The 13,103-nt window shown below is 45.9% G+C and overlaps 2 non-coding genes across 2 annotated transcripts; both read left to right on the forward strand.

Moving 5' to 3' along the window:
- Positions 1 to 409: 409 nt before the first annotated feature.
- Positions 410 to 482, forward strand: TRNAF-GAA (transfer RNA phenylalanine (anticodon GAA)). The gene has a single exon. It is a non-coding gene; the product is annotated as a tRNA-Phe (tRNA).
- Positions 483 to 5,642: 5,160 nt separating this feature from the next.
- TRNAE-CUC (transfer RNA glutamic acid (anticodon CUC)) lies at positions 5,643 to 5,715 on the forward strand. Its single transcript has one exon. It is a non-coding gene; the product is annotated as a tRNA-Glu (tRNA).
- The last annotated feature ends 7,388 nt before the right edge of the window (positions 5,716 to 13,103 follow it).

Raw genomic sequence — 13,103 nt, forward strand, 5'->3', positions numbered from 1 at the left:
AGCTGACGGTCTAGTGAGGGAAACGGAATCTTCACCAGGTATTAGTCAACTGCATACTCTGCTAGAAGGAAAGATGGAGCGGGAGGCCTGCATGGTCAGCATCAGCCTCACTGAGAAAGTCACGCTGGAGTAAACACCCAGGATCAGGGGACTTCCGGGGCGGCTGAGACTCCAAATTCCCAGTGCAGGGGGCCTGGGTTCAGTCCCCAGTCTGGGAGCTAGATCCCACATGCCACAGGCAGATCAAAGATCCTGCATGCCATAACTAAGGCCCGGTACAGCCAAATACGTGAATATTTTAATAAGATTCAGGATCAGGAAGTGTGGCAGATATATAATTCCCCAAAGATGTCCACATCCCAATCCCAAAACCTGTAAATGGCATTGTGTATGGACCTATGAACGGGTGGCCGAAATAGTTCAGTTGGGAGAGTGTTAGACTGAAGATCTAAAGGTCCCTGGTTCAATCCCGGGTTTCAGCAACTGTTTCTGACCCTTTACTTCCCTGGTGGCTCAGCTGATAAAGAATCTGCCTGCAATGCAGGAGACCTGGGCTCGATCCTTAGGTTGGGAAGATCTCCTGGAGGAGGGCATGGCAACCCACTCCAGTATGCTTGCCTGGAGAAGCCCCATGGACAGAGGAGCCTGGTGGGCTACAGTCCATGGGGTCACAAAGAGTCAGATGCAACTGGGAGACTAAGCATAGCACATGGACCTCAGGTGGCAAAAGGGCTGATTCAGTTAAGGATCTTGGGATGGGAAAATTATCTGGGTGAGCCCAATGTCACAGCAAGAATACAATGTGTTGATTGGTTACACTTGTATGTTGCAAAATGATCACCCCCAAAGCATTAGCCAACACCTCCATTCCATCTCATAATTGCCATTTCCTTTTTTTATTTTTTCTCTTCTTTTCTCTTCTTCTTGGTCACACCACGAGGCTTGTGGGATCTCAGTTCTCTGACCAAGGATGCAAGCTGGAGCCTCAACAATGACACCGAGGAGTCCTAACCACTGGACCACCAGGGCGGTCCCACCCTTTCGTTTTCACGGTGAGAACATTAAAGATCTACTGTCTTAGCAACTTCGAGTATATCATGTGATCACCATGCTGTACATTAGATTTCCAGAACCAATTTGTCTCTCTTTTTTAAGTGTATTTCTTTCTTTACTGGGTTGTGCCAGGTATTAGTTGAGACACGCAGGATCTTTCAGTCAAGGCATATGAACTCTTAGTTGCGGCATATGGGATCTAGTTCCCTGACCTGGGGTTGAATCCAGGCCCCCTGCATTGGGAGCATAGAGTCTTAGCCACACGACCACCAGGGAATTCCCCATATTTGTCTTATGATTGGGAGTTTGTACCCTTTGGCCAATATCCTCCTAATTCTGCCAGCCCCCCAGCCCCTGGTAACCGCCATTCTAACCTCTGCTTTATAAAACTCATGAAACTTTGACTTTTCTCGATTCCACATATAAATAAGATTATAGTTTCTCTTTCTTTGTCTGACTTATCTCAGCATAATGCCCTCAAGGTCCATTCATAATGTCGCAAAGGGCAGGATTTCCTTTTTTTCTAAGTCTGAATAATATTCCATTGTGTATATAACCCATCTTCTCTATCCATTCATCCCTTGATGGACATTTAGGTTGCTTCCATATCCAGGCTATTGTGAAAAAAGTGTTTCCTGTGCTTTCAACCCAGTACCTAGACACAAGAACTGACCTATTATTCTGATGTAAAGAAAAAAATATAGCTTCCTGTGTCCCCCACATGGTATTTTAGAAGTTAGTAAAAATAACTATCTTGGCCCAAAATACCAGCACTCTTATCACAGTGCCTGAAATTCCACTATTTGACATTCACTCCTTTAGATACAGTCCCCTATGCCTTCATTCATTCAATGCCTGCCATGTTGATTGAAAGCTTGCCATGTGCCAGACACTATTCTTTATGCTGAGAATTTAGCAATAAACAAAACAGTGATGTTTGGGAAAGACAATGAGGCCGAAAGGTCATAACTAGCCCAGTAGGAGAATAGAGCCTCAGAAGCCAGGGAAAGAAAGTGTTTTAAGAAGGAGGTATGGACTTGCCTGGTGGTGAAGTGGATAACAATGCAGCTGCGAATGCAGGGGACAGAGGTTCGATCCCTGGTCAGGGAAGATTCCACACGCTACAGAGCAACTGAGCCCGTGCACCACCACAACCGAGGCCTCGCTCCAGAGCCTTCAAGCCGCAGTTACTAAGCTTGTGTGCCCGGAGACTGTGCTCCACAAGAGAAGCCGCCATAATGAGAAGCCTGCACACGAGAGCAAAGAGTAGCCCCCACTTGCCACGGCCAGAGAAAGCCTGTGGGCAGCAATGAAGCCCCAGTGCAGCCAAAGATACAAGGAATAAATATTAGAACTAAAAAGAAGGAGGCGTGACTGACAAATGCTGCCTGCTGCTAAACAGGGTAAGGTTAAGACTGAGAATTTACCTTGGGATTTGGTAAGATGGATGTCACTGAGAACCTTGACAAGAGCTGTTTATCTGGAGTAGTGAAAGAAATGCATGATAGGATTAGGTTCAAAAGAGCCTGGTAATTAAGGCAGTGGAATCACTGAGAATCGTCCAAGCCTCCCATGTATATCTACAAGTCGTACACCGCACAACACAGAGGTGCCCCTGATGTAGGCCATGATATGAATGCTGCTTCTTGGAGTTCCCCGATGGGCAGTCCTGGTACAGATGAATCTTTCTGGAAGTTTTGCTATAAAGGGCAACAGAGAAATTGGGCAATAGTTATAAGGGTATGTGGAATCAAGGAAGAATTTTTTTCAAGATAGAATTTATAATGACAAGTTTGTCACTAATAGGAGTGACTTAGTAGGAAATGACAAATTAATTGAAACCAAATATCCCATAAGATGTAGTGACTTACCAGCCAGGGGGAAATTCCTTGACAGCAAACTAAAAGCGAACCAGTGTGTGAGGAAAGGGAAGAGACCAAAGCCTGGGAGGAGAGAAACAAACTCAACAAGTTCAGAGATGAACTTCATTGGTGCCCCTGCTTCTACTTTAATCTGAGATGATGTTCCCAGAAAGGGAAAACTTAACAGAAAAGGATGCTTCTCTCATATGTGAATTCCATGCACAGTGGCACCTGGATAAGAGAGGGGAAATTTGTTAGGAATATTAGTTACGAATACTTTTGGCTGTAAATAACAGAAAATCCAAACTATTAGTAGACTGAACAGGATACAAGTTTATTTCTTCCTTACTTAAAAGAAACCCATAAATAGGCAGCCAGAGACTGGCATGGCGGCAATATGATGCCATCAGGGACTCAAGCTTCTTCTATATTTCTGTTTCATTCTCCCAACATGTAGCTTCCATCCTCAAGGTCATCTCATGGTCCAAGATGGCTGCTGGAGCTCTAGCCATCAAGCCTACCTTCCAGGCAATAGGAAGAAAGACCAGAAAGGGCTCTCCTCCCAGCTGAGTCAGCTCTCTTTAAGAAGACTTCTTGGAAGTGCCATGCCACACTTCCACTTCCACTGGTTCAGAACTCAGTCTCAAGGGCAGACTCAGCCACAAGGGAAGCCAAGAAATGCAGTTTGTGGTTGGGCACAGTATCCGGACTCTTTCTGAGGAACAAGGAAAGAATGGCTGTTTAGGTAGGCAACTAGATGTCACTGACTCAGAGAGTTTTTCCCAGAGTCATTCAAATGATGCCTCATCACCAATACTGAGGTTAACCTCAGACCAACCCCAGGGGAGAGAGGGGGGCAGAATGGGGAGAGCCTTGATCTTGAGCTTGGAAAGGACAGAGAATTCACATTTAAATGTGACAGCTCCGTGTGGGTGGAGACACAGCTACTGTTGGGAATGTGATGACCCTCACAGACTAGCTGCCAGCTCCCCAGGGCACCCCAAAGTCACGTGCAGGACCTGGGCCTTGTAGCATTAACCCTGGGATGCCCGGGGTGGGCAGGGGGTCCTAGATTTTCTGAGGACTTGTTCCCAGGAGGCAAGCAGCAAGTCCAAGCCTCTGGGCCAGCTCCCCTGCCTTGGCTGGTGTGTTTTATCTCATTGCAGCCTCTGCACTTTGTCAGAGAATGTAAATTCCTTCCCTTTACTTTCCTGCTCAGGAAGTGGTGGAAAAGATGTTAGGGTCCCAGGACATGCCTCATGTGGCCCAGTATTCCTTGTGGCTGCTAAGCTGTCATCAATTCATGGAATTTTTTACAACAGGCTTCTCTCTTCCTGCTGAGAAGCTCCCTGGATAGAAAAACAGAGAGACCTACGGGGGGTTCAGCCAGGAAGAAAGGGCTGTGAGTAAGTCAGACCTCATGGCTCCTTCGAACACTCAGAGGTAACATTAATCCGGACACTTGGATGAAAGGCCCAGCTCTGCATGCCAGGCCATTTCTGAGCCACACGGCCAGAAAGCATCTCTGGATGCGGAGATCTGTGGCTCTCCTTCGCGGGGTGTGAGCCCAGGACTGGGAAGAGTCATGCTTTCCCTGGGCCGTCTCACTGTCTTTCCGCTACCAATTTAGAAGCAGTGTTTAATAAGAAAAACAGAAGCCACAGGAAGAAGGAGACCCTGGAAACAATATATGCGGCAAAAACCTTTGCGTCTTGGTTGCTGTCAATTAGGACACCCCATTGTTTCTAGGGCAGGAAGCCTGCCAGGAATTAAAGACCAGTGATGACCACATCTGAATCCAGCCCCCAACCCCACCCCGGGGAATGTTCTCTGCAAACCAGAGCAAGGATGGCTCCTGTGGACCCGCTGCTCCCCTCTCCTGGACGTGGGCTGCTTTTCCTTTCTCCCCTCCTTCCTTCCCTTCTGCTCTCTGTCCACCTCTTCTTACTTTTTCTTCTCCCTATCCCATTACCCTTTTCCCCTTCCTTGTCAAGGTCTTTAGTCCTCCTAGGAGACATCCCTCAAGTTGGCTCCCTTGAAGGATGCCAGGATTAGAAGACATCCCTCTAATACTTGAGAATGAGGTTTAGAAACAACATATATAAGTGGCCAGTAGAGTCCCTGTGTGGCAGCCAGCCTCCAGTATGGCCCCAGTGATCCTGGCCTCAAGCATTACCTGTTGCCTGAGTGTCATGTAGGGCTAAATGCATTCCTGCTTAAGGCATCACACGTCAAAGAGAAGGATTAGTCATAACAACAGCCATGTTTACTGATTGCTTATGAGTTCTTCTTCTTTTTTTTTTTTTTTTTTGGCTGCTCTGTGTAGCTTGCAGGATCTTAGTTCCCCCACCAGGGATCAAACCCATGCCCCCTGCATTGGCAGCATGGAGTCTTAACCCCTGGACCACCAGGGAAGTCCCTTACTGATTGCTTATTATGTGCCAGACACTGTCCTCAGCACTTAACAATCGTTAGCTCACTGGTTTCCCAAGACAATCTCATGTTGCTGGTATTTATGTTTCCTCCGTCGAATAGAGAAAGTGGCCTTCCGATTAGAAGGTCTGAGGAAAGAGACTGAGCAATTTCTTCCTGTTCTGCTGCTTCTGTGGGGAGCTCCTCTTGAAACTCCCCCATGGGGTCCTTGTGAAGAAGCTCATTTCCTTCACGGAGGCTGGGGAAGGCGTGTGCTTATGATCAGGCTATAAAAAAAAGGCAGGGGATGGGACTTCCCTGGTGGTCCAGCAGTTAAGACTCTGTGTTCTCAATGCAGGGGGCCCAGGTTCAATCCCTGGTCAGGGAACTGGATCCCACATGCTACAACTAAAGACCCCCCCCATGCCACAACTAAGATGACGCACAGCCAAATAAATGTGAATTTTAAAGGCAGCAGATTCTTATTCTGTGGCACAGGCTGATGCAGCAGGTAATAATGGGTGACAACTAGTATGGGATTCTACTTGGTCACAACTGGCTAACCAGTTGTCACACCTCTTACTTCTGCCCCATGTGATTTGGAGTTATTGAATCAGTCAGCATGCATGTCTTTGGAAGTAGCAGGAAGCCCAAACAAAAGTGCTTCAATGTTGGAGACACTGAACATCTCCCTGAGGGAGACATCCAGAGGCAGAGTGGTTCCAGGGTAGATTAATTCAACAGCTCATTGAGGGCATCCAGGACTCAGATTCTTTCTATCTTTCTGACAGTCCTCCTCAGTGTCACCCCTCATGGTCTCAAGGTGGCTGTCACAGCTCCAGGCCAACATCCACATACAATATCCAGAAGTGGAAAGGGGGCTGCCTGTTTCTTGTGTCTCTTTTAGGAGCAAAAAACCCTTTCCCAGTAGCCCCCAGGAGACTTCTCACACCCCATTGGCTGGAACTGGTCACATGTCCATGTCTAAACCAGAAACTGGCAAAAGGGATGGAGCCACATGTTTGCATCAGTGGATCAGGATTTACCCACCCTGGGTGGGGGAGGGGTGGGCATGGAAGAGGCACACAGCTATTAGGTGGAAAATTAGTATGTTCTGCCTCAGGCATCCTCCTTACTGACGCGTTCCATCTACCCTACCCTTACAAACTTTCAAGCCGACGAGTTCAATATTCAGCTTCTTTACAGGCTAGGTGCCCTTCCACGGTGGCTCAGTGGTAAATATGCTTGCAATGTAAGAGACCCAGTTTCAATCCCTGGGTTGGGAAGATCCCTCGGAGAAGGAAATGGCAACCCATTCCAGTATCCTTGCTGGGAAATTCCAGGGACAGAGGAGCCTACGTAAACTACCTGCTCTAAATGCAAAATACGTGAACTTCATCTTTTACCAATTCTTTCGCCTTGACACACAGAGCTTTGCCTTGCCGGTCTGTATCTGATCAAACATCAATGATGATACAGTTAAAACAAAAATGGGCACAGATTCCTGGCTTGCCTTGATTCAGAGACAAGCACGTGCAGACATTTGGGGTGTTTCTGGAATAAACTCTGAGCTCTGCCTGGGTTTAGAAAAGACTGGTGTCACATAGAAGACACGCGGGGCCAGGGAAAGTTTAGGCTGATTCAGGAGTGGGTCTGAAAGAGGGAGCCAGAGACAGGAGAGACTGGGATGGACATACGGACAACACAGAAAGATACAGACAGACAGGGAGAGAGCTTGTACTAGGTTTGTTTCATCTCCTTCCCATGTAGTGATGTGGAAATGCTGCTCCAAAGAAACAGACATCTGAGCCCTTAAGACGCAGAACATCTCATAGAATCCCCAAATAATGTCACCATATCATCCCATAATCAGTCCTAAATCCTAGACCACAGGACCACTTGCACAAAATCTCACAGCTGGCCCGGAACAGAACTGGGTATGCTTAGATCCCACCCGCAAACCTGGCACTGTTACAAAATAAGAAAAGAAAAAAAAAAAGTGTGTTAAGCTTTCACCATGTGCCAAGGACTGTCCTCGGTGTTTCATCTTCCTCACCTCCTCTGATCTTCCCAAGAATGATGGAAGGTGGGTGTTATTTTTAATGGTGGCTTTTCAGGTGCCCATTATATACTAACAACTTGGTGAGGCTTCTCAGGAAGCCACCTGAGGCTCCCTAGCTAGGAAGTGGTAGAACCAGTTTAACCTAAGCCCATCTGCCTAATAAGCTAGTCCCTGGTGGCTCAGACAGTAAAGACTCTGCCTGCAGTGCAGGAGAGCTTGCAATGCAGGGTTCGATCCGTGGGTCGGGAAAATCCCCTGGAAGAGGGCATGGCTACCCACTCCAGTATTCTTGCCTAGAGAATCCCATGAACAGAGCAGCCTGGTGGGCTACAGTCCACGGGATCACAGAGTCAGACACGACTGAGTGACTAACACATTCTCATCAAAACATCGGAAAGGGACACAGACACTCTCCTTCCAACAGGTAGGGTGAGAGCTGATAGTCCAAGAACCGCTGATGCTGCAGCTAGTAATCACTCAGGCACGAGGCTGCTTGATAAAGTCCGATGGCGATGTGCAGAGTAGCCCCACGGAACCATGTAAGAACATTTTAAGAAACCAGGATGTGTTTCTGTTGGCAGAAGGTCCACAGGACCAGATTGGAGAAGCAGCCAAGCACCACCACTGAGAGATCTGACTGCATATCAGAAAGGCTGGCTGACGGTGGGTTTGCCTTCGGAAAACACCTATGATATCTGCATGTTAGAGAAAAATGCAGTCGCTGGGTCTGAAATCAGCTTTGTCCTCCAGGAGGGATGGAGATCACTGAATTGGCACCATGCTTCCTCTGACATCAGTTACTTTTTAGACAAAGTCTCCTGTGTTCCTGATTTGAAATGTCATTGTAGGGGTGGTGGGGGTGGGGGATCGGGGGGTCAGGATCTGGTTTCTGTATGCTTGGGATGGGAGTGGTGGAGCCAGGTGGAGAAGAAAACGAGTCAGGCAGTAGCTAAGGGGCTGGCAGAGGGAGTTCCCTGCCACAAACATCCAAGGCACCTCTTTGGTTGAGAAAGAGGAAATTGCAGTGACCCTCAACTTTTCATTTTCCAAAGCTGGATGATTGTCAACTGTGCATGAAAACATATCTCAGTGACAAAGTCATGATGGAACATAGGCTCCAGATTTCCTAAGAGGTAGGATAGATGGCCTCCATCTAATGGAAGGGAAGGGGGAATCCCAGCCCTACACATGAAACAAAGAACATCTAGAAACTATACGGATCCATCGCTTCTGCAGGACCTACCCTCCACCCACCGGGAGAAGCATGCGTGTTGTCCAAGAGGATGTTCCAACAGGCTGGCTTATCCCCTCGGAGGTGGTGCACGATGACGTGACAAAAGGCAGAGACCTGACCTCCATAGGTTCCTCCTTCCGTCGCTGCCTTACCTCCAGCGCCTGGATCAAGCTAGGCTTTCTCCCAGTCCTTTCAAATTCTTCCCCATGGTCCATTTTCGCCACACCAGACCCTCTCTGCTTTCCACCATTTATAATAATGTTCTCTCTTTGTCTGGGCTCAAGACATCATTATGACCCAACCATTCTCACAGTCATTTATGTACTTCTTGGAGGTTTCCCCTCTTGGTTCCACTGACCTCTGTGGACTCATCTTCCCCTCCTTGGGGATACCTGCTACTGTCTAGCACTTCCCCCCCTACACTGGGACCACCCCACCCCCCAGTTTTAAATCTCACCCACAGTAAACATACGGGTGTCTTTCCAGTTCAGCACACTTACTGAGAATCACCCATCCAGGTATTGAGAGTTTTCACATTTATATGAGAACTTCGAAAGATTTGAATGACCCATGTTTCATTGACACTGTGGAATATTATGCAGCTGTTAAAATGAATGCACAAGGCACATGTGTTGATCTGAAGAGGCAGTGAAAAAAAAAAGGACTTCCCTGATGGTTGCGACTCCTCAACCCCAATGCAGGGGGCCCAGGTTCAGTCCCTGGTCAGGGAACTGGATCTTGCATGTTGCAAACTAAAGAACCTGTGTGTTGCAGCAAAGACCTGATACAGTCAATTTTTTAAAATTACATTAAAAATTAAGTTTAAAAAGTCAGCATGCAATCCAGGTTAACCTCATCAGTAATAGGCTGATCATATGCACTGCTGACATGATGTGATAAGAATTTGTCTCTGTGTTCTTCCTCCCTCAAAATCATTCACAGTCTAAGCAAGAGAAATAAATCAAAGACTCATATAGGGGCATTCTACAAAATAATTGGCCAGTATTCTTCAAAAGTGTCAAGGTCATGAAAGACACAAAAGGACTAAGGAACCACAGATTGGAGGAGGCTACGCAGGCATGATGACTGAATGCAGCGTAGTGTCCTGGATGGGATTTGGGGGGAAAACCGGTGACATATGAATAAAGGGTGAAGTTTAGTTAATAGTAAAATGGGGCTATAGTAAAATAGTTAAATGGGGCTTCCCTGGTGGCTCAGACAATCAAGTGTCTGCCTGCAATGCAGGAGACCTGGGTTCAATCCCTGGGTCAGGAAGATCCCCAGGAAAAGGAAATGGCAACCCACTCCAGTACTCTTGCCTGGAAAATTCCATGGATGGAGGAGGGCAACAGTCCATGGGGTCGCAAAGAGTCGGACATGACTGAGCAACTTCACTTCGCTTCACTTAGTTAACAGTAATGTGTTGGAGCCGGTGTCTTGGTTTTGGCAAATGTACCATGGGAGAGACTGGGTGATGGCTATATGAAAGCTCTGCAACTTGCCTACAAATCTCAAACTACTCCAAAACTGAAAGCTGTTAAAAACAATAACAGGTTGTAATGTGACTAGAATACTGACTGTGTGGATCACAGCAAACTGTGGAAAATTCTTAAGGAGATGGGAATACCAGATCACTTTACCTCCCTCCTGAGAAACCTGTATGCAGGTCAAGAAGCAACAGTTAGAACAGGACATGGAACAACAGACTGGTTCAAAATTGGGAAAGGAGAACGTCAAGGCTGTATATTGTTACCCTGCTTATTTAACTTATATGCAGAGTACATCATGTAAAATGCCGGGCTGGATGAAGCACAAGCTGGAATCAAGATTGCCAGGAGAAATATCAATAACCTCAGATATGCAGAGGACACCACCCTTATGGCAGAAAGCAAAGAGGAATTAAATAGTCTCTTGATGAAGGTGAAAGAAGAGAATGAAAAAGCTGGCTTAAAACTCAGTAGTCAAAAAAACTAAGATCATGGCATCTGGTCCCATCACTTCATGGCAAATAGAGGGGGAAACAATGGAAACAGTGACAGACTTTATTTTCTTGGGCTCCAAAATCACTGCAGATGGTGACTGCAGCTTGGACATTAAAAGATGCTTGCTCCTTGGAAGAAAAGCTATGACATACCTAGACAGCATACTAAAAAGTAGAGACATCACTTTGCTGACAAAGGTCTGTCTAGTCAAAGCTATGGTATTTCCAGTAGTCATGTATAGATGTGAGAGTTGGACCATAAAGAAAGCTGAGTGCCAAAGAATTGATGCTTTTGAACTGTGGTGTTGGAGAAGATTTGAAGTTCCTTGGACTGCAAGGAGATCCAACCAGTCAATCCTAAAGGAAATCAGTCCTGAATATTCATTGAAAGGACTGATGCTGAAGCTGAAGCTCCAATACTTTGGTCACCTGATGCAAAGAACTGACTCATTAGAAAAGACTCTGATGCTGGGAAAGATTGAAGACAGGAGGAGAAGGGGATGACAGAGGATGAGATAGCTGGATGGCATCACCAGCTCAATGGACATGAGTTTGAGCAAGCTCCAGGAGATGGTGAAGACCAGAGAAGTCTGCAGTCATGGGGTCACAAAGAGTCAGACATGATTGAGCAACTGAACAACAACAAATTTGTTTTTAAAAACTTGAAACCAACAATGGATGGAGCTGGAGATGATCATAATAAGGGAAGTAAGTTAGATAGAGACAGAAATTTTATATGATATCACATATGCTGAATCTAAAAAATAGGACAAATGAACTTCTTTACAAAACAAAAATAGACTCAAAGACATAGCAAACAAACTTATACTTACCAAAGGGGAAGGAGGAAAGGAATAAATTGGGAATATGGGATTAACAGATATACATTACCATATATAAGACAGAAAAACAACAAGGATTTACTGTATAGCACAAGGAATTATACTCAATATCTTGCAATAAACTATAAAGGGAAAAGAATTTAAATAATAAAATAGATCTCCACACATATGTAGAGAAGGCAATGGCACCCCACTCTAGTACTCTTGCTTGGAAAATCCCATGGACGGAGGAGCCTGATGGGCTGCAGTCCATGGGGTCACTAAGAGTCGGACACGACTGAATGACTTTACTTTCACTTTTCACTTTAATGCATTGGAGAAGGAAATGGCAACCCACTCCAGTATTCTTGCCTGGAGAATCCCAGGGATGGGGGAGCCTGGTGGGCTGCCGTCTATGGGGTCACACAGAGTTGGACACGACTGAAGCGACTTAGCAGCAGCAGCAGCCACACATATGTATAACTGAATAAGTGTGCTGTACACCTGAAACTAACACAATATTGTAAATTAACTACACTTTGATTTTTAAAAAACCATGCTAAACAAGCTCATAAGTACAAACATGGCATAGAAGAACACATGCTAAACTGTTACTGCCTGTTACCTGGGTGGGTATTATTACATCTTACATTATCCATAAGAGGGAGTTATTAATACCTTTACATTACTTGAACTTCTGCAACTACCTACCTGTTTTTATGCTATTTGACCCATTGCAGAGAGTAAAATATGCAATTTTTTAAAAAGCTAATAGTTTGGGGATGAAATACTTGCTTCTCTATCTCTAAAAGCAGTGGCAGGAAAATATTTATTGGAGCTTTAATGAGGAGGGCCAAATTACAACCTCCCTCAACCTCTGAAAGAGTTCATCTCTCCCAATACACAGTGGTATTTCCACTGGCCCCATTAGGCAGTTAAACTGGATGCCAAGTATGAGAACAATTATTACCCAAAGTTTGGCAGCTTGTCAATAATAGCCCTCAGTGGTATCCCACAAAGAATTTTATATAGTAAGAGAGGTTTAGGGGAAAATATCCACTTCACACTACCCATGAAATCTGAAGATGCTGAATATGTTTTTGACTCGTGGAATAGAGGGGTTCTGGTAGGGAGTGGATGGTGTGGGATGAAACAGGGAAAGTAAAGTGGAAGAAGCTCTAAGAAGGTGTGGAGGGAACTAAAGATTAAGAAACCATGTGTGGTCCAGCGGTTAGGAATTAGCCTGCCAATGCAGGGGATACGGGTTCAATCCCTGGTCCAGGAAGATTCCACTTGCTGCAGGGCAACTAAGCCCGTGCACCACAAGCACTGAGCCTGTGCTCCGCAGAAAGAGAAGCCACTGCGATGGGAAGACTGTGCACTGCAGCTAGAGAGGAGCCCCCGCTCTCTGCAGCTGGAGAAAGCACGAGTGCAGCAGTGAAGACCCAGCACAGCCACTAAATTTAAATTTTTTAATGTTACCTTAAAAATAAAAGAAACTACTTGTGACTCCTGGGAGAAGAGATGGAGCCATAGTGTAGCACAGCTGAGGAGAGAAATGGGGCAAAGATTCCCATGAGGAGAACCAGCTGAAAAAGTGTTATAACTAAGCCTTGATAGGGTGGCCAGATACAAGATAAATACACAAACGTCAACAACTTTTAGCCTTTCCTCCTTC

The sequence above is a fragment of the Budorcas taxicolor genome, chromosome 17 (genome assembly GCF_023091745.1).
Source record: "Budorcas taxicolor isolate Tak-1 chromosome 17, Takin1.1, whole genome shotgun sequence".
NCBI classification, from domain to species: Eukaryota; Metazoa; Chordata; class Mammalia; order Artiodactyla; family Bovidae; genus Budorcas; species Budorcas taxicolor.